The 13,154-nt window shown below is 35.4% G+C and overlaps 1 protein-coding gene across 14 annotated transcripts in view; it reads left to right on the top strand.

Moving 5' to 3' along the window:
* Window positions 1–13,154, top strand: part of ZDHHC21 (zinc finger DHHC-type palmitoyltransferase 21) — a 73,170-nt gene that overhangs the window by 39,638 nt on the left and 20,378 nt on the right. The window lies entirely within an intron of this gene.

The raw sequence follows: 13,154 nt of genomic DNA, 5'->3' as shown, positions 1-13,154 counted from the left end.
TCTGGCTCTTCATTTTGTCTGTAAAGCTGACCAGATAGTGTTAGCAACCTTGTTCATTCACCTTGTTACCCTTTCCATTATTTGGGATATGAAATAAAGATCCCAAAATGTTCCTAATTATATTTTCAGACTATATTAATGATTACTGTGCATCTTTCTTGAGGAGATAATAGTACAGTTAAAGTATGCCATGGACTTTGACCCTGTATTGTCTGTCAGCCAGAGGACGTGAAAGCTCTAGTCTGAATTCTTCTTTATACCCTTTCAGGTAGGTAGATGGCAGCATAGTATCTTTTCTAGCCCATCTTTAAATTCTAAAGCTCAGTGGTACTCTGAGTAGGAAAAGAAAGTGTTAACTCCTACTTAGGTTTTTGCTTCTTTTGTTTTGTTTCGTTTCGTTTTTTTAAGATGAAAGTGTTTATTCATTAAACAAAAGAAAAAATGGATTGCCCTTTAAACTTTGTTGTAATGCCACTTAACCTGTATTCAGTAGAAAACTGGTACGTTATAGTTAAGCACATGGGAAGGAGAGTTGAGAGAAAGCAGGCTGTTCACAAACTCTGGGTATTGAGGAGTTTGGGACCCTGATTTTCTCCCAATGCTCTCTTAGCCTTCTCTTATAAGGGGAATTCTTCTGTGCTGGATTGTTTTAATTGCTTTGCAACTGCTCCATTGTCTTTTAGAGTAACTTAATGTTTTTTCAGATTTTTTCTTAATCTTTGCTTTAAAAATGTCCACCTCTCATGGACTTCCAAGGATTTCTGTGTTTTTACTGTGTGCAGTTTGAGGAAATGCTTTAATGTGTCCTTTAATGAGGGAAGGAGGTAGGAAAAGGCATAGGAGATAAGGAATTCATTCATCATGGATCAATGCCCAAAATAAGGATTTATTTTTAAGCTGTAGATATTGATATATTCTGTCTTATACTAAAGACTTACAAATGTAAGAAGAGTTAGTATTACTATCTTCTTTGTAAATAGTAACTAAAAAGAAACCTCAAAATTCTCAATTAATAGTAAGACAAAAATTCATATTTAGAAAAGCTACAGCAGCTTTAATAGGTATCTTTCTAAATAAATGGGAATGAATTAAACATTTTTATTTAGAATCACAGGATCCAAAATCAATAAAGATTATAAGCTTTGAGATATTTGGAGATTTTCAGATGTTGGATGTAAAATTAGTTTGATCATCATTTGCATTTATCATGCCAATATAACATTAAATTTTACTTAAAATCTTTCTTGAAACTAATCTGTTACTTTAAGTAGTTATTGAAAAGAAAATTATTTTAAGTATTTCAAAACTTGTAGATTGGGGAGTGATTCTCATTTGAAATGAATAAAATAGATGGGTATTAAAGAAAATGAATTTTCTTCGACCAAGGTCAATATTTGACTATTTTTTACATAGTCATTTAAATATTTATAAGTAAATGCCTGGTCATTTGGTATATTATTAAATTATAATAATGTATTTCATTTTATTGTATGCTAGTTTTTTACCAAATCCAGTATTAGAAAATTATAGCTTTTTAATTAAATCTGAAGGAAGGTATCACTATACTTAGAGAGTATACTTTCTAAAATTTATTATTTATTGATCCATGAATATTTCATTAGTCATATATTTCATAATTTTTACTTTATATTTTTCTGCATTTGTAAGCATTTGATTACTGAAAAATGTCAACTCATTTAAAATAGCTCCAAGAGGACAAGTGTATGGTTCCCATTGTACAGATAAGGTGACTGAGCTTCAGAGCGGTCCAATAACTTGTCTAAGCAGAGCATTACCACTTGGCAGAGGCGCGATTTGGTCCCATTTCTGTCTGCCCCTAAGTCAGTCTTCTTTCTGAAGTATCAAGCTGCTATTCCAATTTTTGCGTTTTTCCCTGAGGAAATTTTTTAGCAAGATGATTGTAGCATTGTTCATTTAAAAACAATACAGATTAAAATATGCTCAAGCATCACAAAATCTGCTCTTCAGAGAAAGCTCATTGCATCTCATGATTGGTAAATTCCTGCTTTGCTGTTCTCATTTTTCATTGAGACAACCTATTTTTAGTAGTTTAATATAAAGACTGTCAAAATATATCTTACAAAAAGCATTAGAGTCGGTTAAAAATATTTTTTTAACTATATACCTGCTGCAATCACATGTTGTAGGCACTACTGTCTACATGAGAAAATAAGCGGTTGCTTTCTTTTTTAAATAAATAATTTGTGGTTATCAGTGTAGAAATTATGCAACTAATCATTTGTGGCATACCACTTCTAAAGTTACATATTTCAGATTGTTTTCAGATGACATAGATTCAGATAATGTCTAATTGATTTTTTATACCTATTTTTATGTGAAGGGCAAAAACTAATATACTAACTGCATTTAAGGCTATGGGGAGAGCGACAGAAGTGGAGAAAGAAGGGAGAGAATTTCAATAAAGGACACGCTGCCAATATTCAGAAGAGGAAAATAAATAATGTTTAGCAGTCCAGCCAGCTCTTCAGCTAGGAGGATACATTGTTATTCCAAATAGCTCATATCTAATAGCGTTGCTAGGGATTGGATGTCAGATAGAACCATGCCACAGAATTATTTGCCTAGCTTTTTGGCTAACAAAGAGTAGAAATAGCCAGAAGACTTGGTTGCAGGTAGCTTGGGATATTGCTAGATCTCTTTATAATTTATTTCATCTTCTTATACAATCAAAGTATCCTGAGTACTTCTGGTAGTTATTGCTATTTAAAAAAATATTTTAAGCTTTACTAAATATCCTTTGTTTTTTTGATATCTGTGGGGTCATTTATCTATCATGGTCACTTTATAACAGATAAAATTGCTGAAATATATATTTAGCTTTTTGGATTTTTTGGCAAGACTAGTCAAGAATAGCCAAGAGTAGTGTGGAATTAAGTAAATAGAATATGAGATGAAAATTACTTTTAATGCTAGTAGAAAGATAATTTGGCGTTTTTGTTCATATATCTTGAAATGCTAATGGAGATACTGTTTCTTGGTAAAATTTTTTTTGTTGCTTGGAAGGAATAGTGTCAGATATATAATTAATTTATATTTATGGGGAAAAAAAGTTTAAGATTACCCTGTTTTTCTAGCAATTGTCAATTCTGTGTGTCAGTATATCCCTGTGACTTTAGTGACAGATGGAACACAGGAACTTTCTAATAAATTTTGACCTTGCCCTGCAATACCGGGTCTACTGACGTATGTTCTCATTTAATTTGTTTATATAACTGATTATTAATATTATAGCATCTAGCATAAAAGATTTATCAGTTTTTGTTTTTTTATAAGAATGTTTCAGTCACTTTGAGTTTAAATGGTTAAACCCTGGTGGTAATTTTATTGTTTCATTTCTCTTTTACTTTTACCAAACACTATTGCACTGTATTAAATGGTAAATTTAGCAAGCAAATATGTTATCTTGTTTTTGATTGAATTGCTCCAACTTTTCTAGAGTTTTACTGCTAAAATAAGGGAAGGCAGACAAAATTACTTTTCTGAAATATTTTACCCTCAGCCATGAACCTGGCAGTCAGGTGCCAGTGAATTTTGCTTTCTAAGAAAGCTGCATTTATATTTGCATCAAAATCTAATGTATAATTCTGAACACTCAGTGATAATCATTAGTTAGAAATCAATATTGATTTTTTTCATTTAGTTATTAATTTTCATTAGGATTTGACAAGACTGAAAAAGTGCATTTACCTGGGGGCCAGAGGCTAGAGAGGGATGTACAGAATAGTCCTGTAACTTCTTTCCTTGTTTTTTTGAACATAGTGATAAAACTTAAGCTAAGGCCCATTCCAAAAAGTGCCGATAACTATAAAGATATAATAGGATTTTATTTTGTACAAGAGTAATTCCCACAGGAACCTAACCTCAGCATGTGAAGTTGGCTATTTAGCCATTTGAAAATTCAAATTTGTTTACTTTAGATATGTCGTGATCTAAGCTATTTTCATTTTTGGGAAACAGACAAAACCAAATCTCTCCTAGTAGTACAGTGGGGGAAGGAAGGAGACTTCACCCCCCAGGGGATATTGGGCATGTCTGTAGATGTTTTTGGTTGTCTCAGCTGGGAGAGTGCTACTGGAATCTAGTGGGTCGAGGCCAGGGATTCTGCTAAATATCCTACAACGCACAGGACAGTCCCCTACAACAAAGAATGATCTAGCCCAGAGTATCAGTAGTGCTGAGGTTGAGAGACCCTTCAGGAGGAGGAGGATCACAGGTACCTCGCATATTATTAATTTTCAATCTAGTCTCATAAAAACCCAGAAAACTACTTATTAATAATAGTTTGATATAAAAAACTATTATTTTATATGTAAAATTTTATTTGTAAAATATACTTCTTTATTTTCAAAAATTATGAAGAACACTCATTTAGTCATTCAACCAATATTGAGTGCCTACTGTGTGCATTGGTCCCTCTTGTAAGTTCTGAGGATGCAGCAGTGAACAAAACAAAGTTCCTGCATTAAGGAGTTTACATTCCAATTAGGGAGACAGGCAGTACACAAATACATAGTATACAAGATAAATATTATGAAGTATAATAAAGCTGCGTAAGGGATAAAGAAAGAATGATTGATGATGAAGTCAGGGAAGGTCTTTCTCATAGTGACACTGGAGCAGAGACCTGGAACTCAAGCAAATCACTGATATGGGAGGAAGAGCATTCCAGGGAGAGGAAAGAACCAAGGCCAAGACCCTGAGGTGGGAGCATACTTGATATTTCAAGGAACGGTAGGGAGGCCAGTGTATCTTGAGTGGAGGGCGGTAGGGAGAGAGTAGTAGGAGATGGATTGGGGCCTAGGATTGGAGGTGGAGACTTTGTTTTGTCAGGACGATTAGTGGTTGGGGCTTTGGAAGCTACTGGAGGGTTTTGAGCAAAGTTACACAAACTCATTTACATTTTAGAAAGAAAACTGATTGCTAGGAAGAATAAATTGAGAGGGAAGGATGGTAGTAGGAAGACCAGTTACTAGACTATTAAAATATGGTCCAAACATGAGATGATTATGGTGGTGGTGGAATTATTGAGAAGTGGTCCATTATAGTTTGTAGAACTAACAGGATTTGGTGATGATTTGGATCTGGGGTATGAGATAGAAAGTGACAAGGATCATTCCAAGATTTCATGGCCTGAACGACTGGAAAAAGAGAGATAACAGATACCAAAATGGAGAAGCCTGGAGGAAGAGTAGGTTTTAGGAAGAAATTAAAGACTTTGGTTTTATGCATGATTACTTTGAGATGCCTATTCAACATCCAGGAAGAGGTGTTAACTAGACAGACATAGGAATCTGGATTTCAGTGGAGTGGTCTGAGCTAGGTATGTAAATTGGGGAGCTTTTAGCATAAAGATGGTATTTAAAGCCATGGGACCTAATAGGAGGTTTTTTAGGAGTAAGTATAGATAGAGAAGAAAAAAGGTCTGAAGACCAAGCCCTGGGCACTCTGAAATTTTGGAAGTCAGAAAGATGAGGAGGAACCAGAAAGGTGACTAAGCAGGAGCAGCCAGTGAAACAGGCGGGGAACAATGGTGAAAGAGAGGGTCAAGAAAGTTGATGGTTTGTTGAAGGAGAAATTATAACAATGCACTGTGGAATATAAACAAGTAGGGAGTCAAATGGAACTATTGGGGGAAGGCAGTGGTGGACACTGAAATGATGGGTGGGTGAGCAGATTGGAAGTCCCATTGAGGCTGAGAATTTGTTCACATTGATGACCTAAAGGGAGTTAGCTCAAAAGACAGGAGGTAGTATTCAGAGAGTGGTGTGCTGAATTTGCAGTTTATCTTATGGATACACTTATAGGAAATGATAAGGTATAGGATGTAATCAAAGAATTTGGATTGAGATTAGGATAGAAGACAAGATTATTGAAAGAAATCTGTTCAAAGAATTCATAGACCAAGTGTTAGAAGAATTATTTACTAGATCCTAAGTAGCAAAATCTGACTCTTGGATTATTCTCATTTAGCTTGCATCGAGAGGTGATGTCCCCACTACTCCCTAGTTTTGTAACATTTTGAAATTTTAAATAATGTAATTCCAGAAGATTACCAGATAGGATTAGAGGAATATTATTTCATGTAACTGCCCCTCTCCTCTTCTCTTGGTTTGTGTGATGTGTGTCTGTGTAGTACATGTTGCCCGTGTGGTTTTTCTGTGTTTATGTCTGCTATTACCTGTGAGTGACAGTCTTTGTAGGTCGTACTGTCTGTCTCTTCTTGTGTTGGGGGAGGAGACTCTGCTCCTTAGCTTTCTTCCTCATTTTCATTCATTCATTCAGTACCTATTTATTGAGCACCAGCTTTGAGATAAAGTTGGTTCTAGGCTGCAGGGACTCAACATTGAACAACACAGGCCAAAGTCCCCATCTTCAAAAAACTTACATCCTACTGAGAGACAAAGACAGTTTATAAATAAATATGTATCAGATGGGAAAAATAAAATAGGCCAAGGGGATAGGGAACACTGAGGTTTTCTGTAGTTTGGTTGTTGAAAAAATAAGCAAATAAGTCTTTGATAAGGTGATGGTAAGCAGAGACCTGAGGAAAGTGAGAGACTAAATATGGATATCTGAGGAAAAAGTTTGTGGGAAGACGATATTGCAGCCCTGATGTCGCCTTTGGGAACTAGCAAGGAGATCGCTGTGGTTGGATCAGAGTGGGCCAGCAAGAAAGTGCTGGATGAGATCAGATAGCCAGTCTGCCTCTTCAGCTGTCTTTTTTTCCTCTGTCTCTTATATCCTTTTCTGTAACTTATTTGGCATATTTTTGTCTGTCCTTTCACAGGCCATATTTAACTAAATTTTATTTTACATTTTGTCAAATATATTTTAAAAGAGTTCTGTTTCTATTTCTAAAATTAAAAAACCGTTTTTTATTTATTTCACAATCACAACTTTCTTTTTACTATAATTACATTTTCTGTAACTTTTGTATTGTAAAATATAATACACATATAGAAGAGTGCACAAAAATAAAAATATGCGTAGCTCAGTGAATTATTGCAAAGCCTCTTTGAGCAATATTTATAAGATTTATTCTTTTTGTTACATTAGATATAGTTTATTTTCATTGCTATGACTATTGCTATAAATATTTGTAGTATTTCACAATATAAAACAATTTATTTCTCCGTTCTATTGGTGGATATTTACATTGTTTACAGTTTTTGGCTGTACGAAAATGCTGCCAGAAGCAACCTTGTTCCTGTCTCTTGCCTTACGTGCTTCACTCAGATATATAGCTAGAAGTGATAGTGTTAGAGGTTATGTGTATGTTCCTTTAGATATTGTTAAATGCTTTTCTAAAATGGTCTTGGTAAGGAACCTCCACTAGTGGAGTATCAGTTCTGGTTACAGCCTCTCTAATACTTATTCAGGTCTTCCTAAAGTTAGCCAGTGTGGTGGGGATGAGCAGTACTTCATTGAGTTTTAATGAGCATTTCTCCAGTGACTAATGGTATTGACCCCCTTTTCTTATGTTCACTGACTATGAATAGCCTTTTTGGTGCAGTGCTTCTGTTTAAGTATTTTACCCGTTTGGAAGGGGGATTATTTGACTTTTTTTTTTTTTTATAGTTGTAGGATGTTTTAGATTTGAGCTTTTTTCTGATTGTGTGTGTTGTAAGTATCTCTACCGTGTGGCTTACCTTTTCACTCTCTTAATGTTTTTTTTGATGAACAGAAGTTTTTAATTTTAGTGTACTCCAGCTTATCAATCTTTTCCTTTTTGGTTAGTGCTTTTTGATTTCAATTTAAGAAATATTTTTCTATGCCCAAGTTGTCAATAGAATTCTTTTATATTGTCTTCCAAGTATTATATTTTTCATATTTCCACCTGGATTTGATTTTTGTGATTCTTATGAGGTAGGATCAGGGTTTCATTTTTTCGCAGATGGATATCCAATTGATTTAGCACCATTTATTGAAAAGATAATTCTTTCTACTCTACCCTGCAGTGCCATCTTTGTAATAAATGAAGAGTTGTATATGTATATATCTGTTTCTGTTTTTTTTCCTAGTCTGTTGGTCTATTTGTCTATCCTTGTGGTTGTACCACAGTGTCATGACTGTAATTTTACAATAAATCTTGTTATCCAGTAGAAAAGTGTTTCTCAACCTTTTTTGTCATTATTATTGCTCCCTAAGGAACCTTTCTAGACTTTTTCTTTCCTTCTCTCTATGAAGTTAAATACTGAGGAATAAGATTTTGTCAGGTAGGATTGATTTGTGTACGGCCACAAACCATTGTAATAGCTAAGATTTTTTTCCTGCAAGAACCAATTTTCCCCCTCTGATACTTATTCAAGTATCTACCCTGGGAGTGGTAGTACCCCTATTGAGAATGTGTTCAGTGGAGCAAGCTGTCCCACCTTGTTCTTTTCACGTAGGAGTGCTATGTTATTCTTTGTGTTTGTTTGTTCCTATGAAATTTAGAAACAGCTTCCTTAGCAATTTCTCCAAATCAAAGTAAAATGAAAAAACTCCCAGCAGTAGAGTAGATAATCTACTGCTGGGGGATTTTTATTGGGATTGTATTAATTCTCTGCATCAGTTTGGATAGTTGACATCTTTCCATTGCTGAGTTTCCTGATCGTAAGCATAGTATAGCTTCAAGAAGAAACTTGCTTCAAGAAGAAATTGGAAACATAGGTAGTTCTGTAATCGTGAGTGCGTAGTTAAAACTTTTCCTTCGAAGAATATTCACAGATTTACCAATGAGTTCTAGCCCTATCACAGATGAAAGGAAACAGTAAATCTAGTGTTATACAAACTCTTGAAAAGAATAGAAAAAGAAGGAACTCTCCCCAACTCATTTTATGTGTATAGCATATGGTAGATACATAACCTATCAAGAATCATAAGAGAAAGAAAGAAAATTATAGATTAGTCTGATTGTGAACATAGATAAACAACTTCTAAATAGAATATTAGCAAACTGAATCTGGTCATATGTAACTAGCCTGATCAAGTTGAGTTTATTTTAGGGCTGAAAGATTGTTTTTATGTTAGAAAATCAGTCAGTGTATTTTATCACATTAACATATTAGAGAAAAAAATCAAATATCTGAAGACAATGTATGTATCAATGTATGAAGACAAAGATAAAATTCAGCATCCATTCATGTCATAAACTCTTAGCAAACTAGAACTAGAGAACTTCTTTAATGAGATAAAAGGTACCCCCCCCCAAAAAAAAACCCCACAAAACACAACAAATATAGCATGCTCAATGGTGAAATGTTGACCTCTTTCCTTCCAAGTTGGGGGGACAAGGCGTTGATGCCCACTCTGCCCCCATCACCATTGTTATTAAACGTGGTGCCAGGAGTTCTGGTCAGTGCAGTGAGGCAAGAGAAAGAAAGAAATGGTATAACTGCTGAAAGAGAAAAAACTGTCATTACTCTTAGGTGATATGATTGTGTAAAGGATTTATCTATAGATTCTTTTGGATTTTTAAGAAAGTTTAAGAAGTGTGACTAAAAAACAAGATTTAAAAAAATCAATTATATTTCTATATGCTAGCAAACAACCCTTTAGACAATGAAATTAACAGCAAAACCATTTATAATAGAATCAAGAAACAGGAAGTTCCTGAATTTAATCTGACAAAAAGGGTACAGGATCCTTAGGGGGAAAATTGGGAAGCTTAATGGAGAGAATATGTTATATGTGTGTGTATGAGTATATATTGTAACTTGAAAATCTAATTTTAAAATTTTTATGGGAATACAAATTATCTAGAATAGCCAAGACGTTCTTGAAGAAGCACAAACGAACTGACTTGGCCTACTAGGTATGGAGAGTTATTACAAAGCCATGGTAACTAAGATGTGTGTCAGTGGTACAGGGATGAGCAAATAAATTGGAGCACAGAGTAGGGAGCCCACATCAAACTCGTGCTTGTATGGACGCTTGACCTCTGATCACTGAGGAAAGGACAGCTTTTTAAAGAAACCGACCTAAATGTGAAAGACAAAGCTATATAGTTTTTGAAGGCTTTAGAAGATAATGTAGGAGACTGTCATTATTACTGCAGAGTTGGGAAAGATTTCTTAAACAGGAAATAAAAAGCACTAAAGGAAAAGTCCGATAAGTTGGACTACAATAAAATTGAGTACTTGGGGTTATTAAAAGGTGCCATGAACAGAGTGAAAAGGTGGACTCAGAGCGGGAGAAGATATTTGCAATGTGCTGCTGAAACACGGGCGTATCCAAATGAATCAGGAAGCTTTACCTTTAGGGTAGGGATGAGGGGGAGAATGTGATAGGCAAGGAATGCACCGAGGAAAGCCTCTGTGGGGTTTCAAATGTTCTCATTCTTGAGAGGGCGGTGTTACTTTTCTCTAAACTGAACTTATGTTTTATGTGTTTATCTGTATATAAGCACATTTCTTAAAAAATTGGGAAGAAATGAAAATAATGAAGAAATACAGTTATTGCACTAGTTTGCTAGGGCTGCCGCAACAAAATAACACAGACTGGGGGGCTTAAACAACAGAAATTCATTTTCTCACCGTTCTGGAGGCGAGAAGCCCAAGATCAAGGTTCGGTTTCTTTGGAGGTCTCTCTCCTTGGCTTGCAGATGGCGACCTTGTTGCTGTGTCCTCACGTAGTCTTTTCTCTGTGCTTGAGCATCCTTGGTGTCTCTTTGTGTTTCTAAATTTCTTCTTCATATAAGGACACAAGTCTGACTGGATTATTGCCCCTCCCAAGGGCCTCATTTTATCTTATTTACCTCTTTAAAGGCCCGCATCTCCAATACAGTCACGTTCTGAGGTACCGGGGGTTAGGACTTCAACGTGTGAATTTTTGGGGAGACACATTCTGCCATATCACTGATTATGTAGTAAAGATCTTGAATAGCAGATGGCTTATTGTGATTTGGATAAAACTTCCCAAGCCAATTTTTGAATTCAAAAGGTGCTGTATCTAAAAAAAAACTAAGGTAGAAGTAAAGATGTTGTACTCTGGAGAATGGTGTTAAATTACTCAAAATATGGATTTAGTACTGATGATGTTAATTATCTCTGTGTAAACTTGGGATACAATTGTTTTTTGAACATCGAAGAGTGATAAAAAACAATTTCTAAGTTATTTTACTATTTTACACAAATACTTTTAAATATAAATGTGTAACCAAGTGAATAAATTTAGTAAGTAAATCCTTTCCTCTCACCTTCATCCCTAACATTTATAAATTCTAGTTGGCAAAAAATTTGTTAAATCTTTTCATTAGGACAAGAGCAGATGCATTTTATTTGGTCATATATGATGTTTTTATTACAATAATCTTAGTATAAGACAATATATGCATTCCTAAAATTGACCCCACTATGCAGAATTGTGCAGTGAAGGCCACAGGGCTTATGGGAAAATGGAAGCACAGCTCTCAAAAATTTTGTCAGTGACGCTTAAGAAGGTAGGAACCTGATAAAACAGCGGCACAGTCTTATACACGTTAAATAGTTAAGCTATATATAAATACTATAGTGAACATGGCCCTTTAACTTAAAAGAGGTCTGAAGTTTTCCTGTGGAGTGGGACTCGGAAGAGCTGCAGTGTGTGAGTTATCGTGAAGTGATGGAGGAAGGTCCTCTGAAGTTGGAGGCCAAGTTGTAATACCAGATGTGGGGGAGTGTGGCTCATCACACACACGATAAACTGAGGTAGCTGGTAGATGTTTGAGGGGGTGTTTGTGTGTTGTGTGTTTCTCTGTGGCTTGGTTTAGCTGGATGCAGTTTTCCGTGTTCATCTAGGGTTTCTCGCAGATAAAATCATGCATAAGCAAACACAAAAACTTGCTATGCTCAAATTGTTGCTTAATGTATCAGTCATATTGGAATACATTTGTGTTTTCAAACAGCGTTATAGCAGAACTTACTGTACTTTTTTATATTATTTATAGTCCCATCTTTTCATCTTTACATGTTTTGTAAGGAGTCTGCATTAGGCTCTTTTTACTGAAGTTTTGAAAGGATTGCCTAATATTTGACTGCTACGTAACACCTTAAGTATCTTGGTGAATTTTCAGTTTTTCCAGGCTAATGAGTTGACTGATTTTTGCTTGAGCCTGGCGGATGATCACTGCGAAACACAGAAGAGCATCAGTTCCTTTGTGTCGAGCTAGTGCATTATGTTCAGTCACCTCCCTATTTTTGGTATTGCTACCAGGATCCCTTGAAGCCTTAACCCTAATCAGTATTAAAAAATCACGTGAGTGGTTATGTTTTTGGAGTCCTTCCCATTCATTTGTTGTTTTTATCCACTGTGGCTGTTTTATTCCAAAGCTTAGCAACGACAGGTTCCAGGAGAAGTCTTTGTTCTTTCACTCTCTTTCGCTGGCCTGTCTGCTTGGTAACAACGAGGGTCATGAACTGCTTCTCTTTGCTTTCCTCTTCTTCCACTATAATTTCTTTGGTTCACTTTCAAGACCCAAGTTTTATACCCTGAGCCAGAAAATGAGCCTTCCCTCCCAGCATTTCCGTTGCTCCCTCCTGTCCAGGCGTTCCTTTATGTTTGTAGAGTCCTGTGCGCACGTCCCTTTTATAGCACGTATCACGCTGTTTTGGAGTTTTGCAAAGTTGAGCGCTCTCTCTAAATAAAATGCATACTTCTTGAGGGCACGGATCATATCTATCATTTTTACCTTTCTACTACGTAGCACAGTGCTTGGCAGTGGTGGTTGGGTGGTTGGATGGGTGAATAAATGAAGTGGGCTTGAAGAGAACTGTCTCTATGATCCTACTATTTATGTTCCCTGTGTTTTGACTGTTACATAATCTCTAAGTATTTTGGCCACGTGACGTTTAATACTATGAATTAGGCTCATACATTCAACCTTTTTAGCAATACAATACTAAAATTTCCTTTTGTCAAATCAGAGATTGTACACCATCTGTTTTGGTTTTGTTTTTGGGTGTTTTTTACTACAAATAGTAAATGAGCATGGCTGAATTGCGACTGTAGAATTGAGGTTTTTTGACCCAGTGGAGTAGTAAAATCCTGTTTTTCAGCTTGCTACTATGGGTTAAAAACAATTGTTTTTGAAATTTTCAAATATTTATACATTGATTAAGTGGAATAAACTCAAAAGCGAGGGGAGTAGTTCT

The sequence above is a fragment of the Equus caballus genome, chromosome 23 (assembly GCF_041296265.1).
Source record: "Equus caballus isolate H_3958 breed thoroughbred chromosome 23, TB-T2T, whole genome shotgun sequence".
Classification (NCBI taxonomy): domain Eukaryota; kingdom Metazoa; phylum Chordata; class Mammalia; order Perissodactyla; family Equidae; genus Equus; species Equus caballus.
Note: the sequence above shows the minus strand (reverse complement) of the source record. Positions and strands in the feature narration are given on the sequence as shown.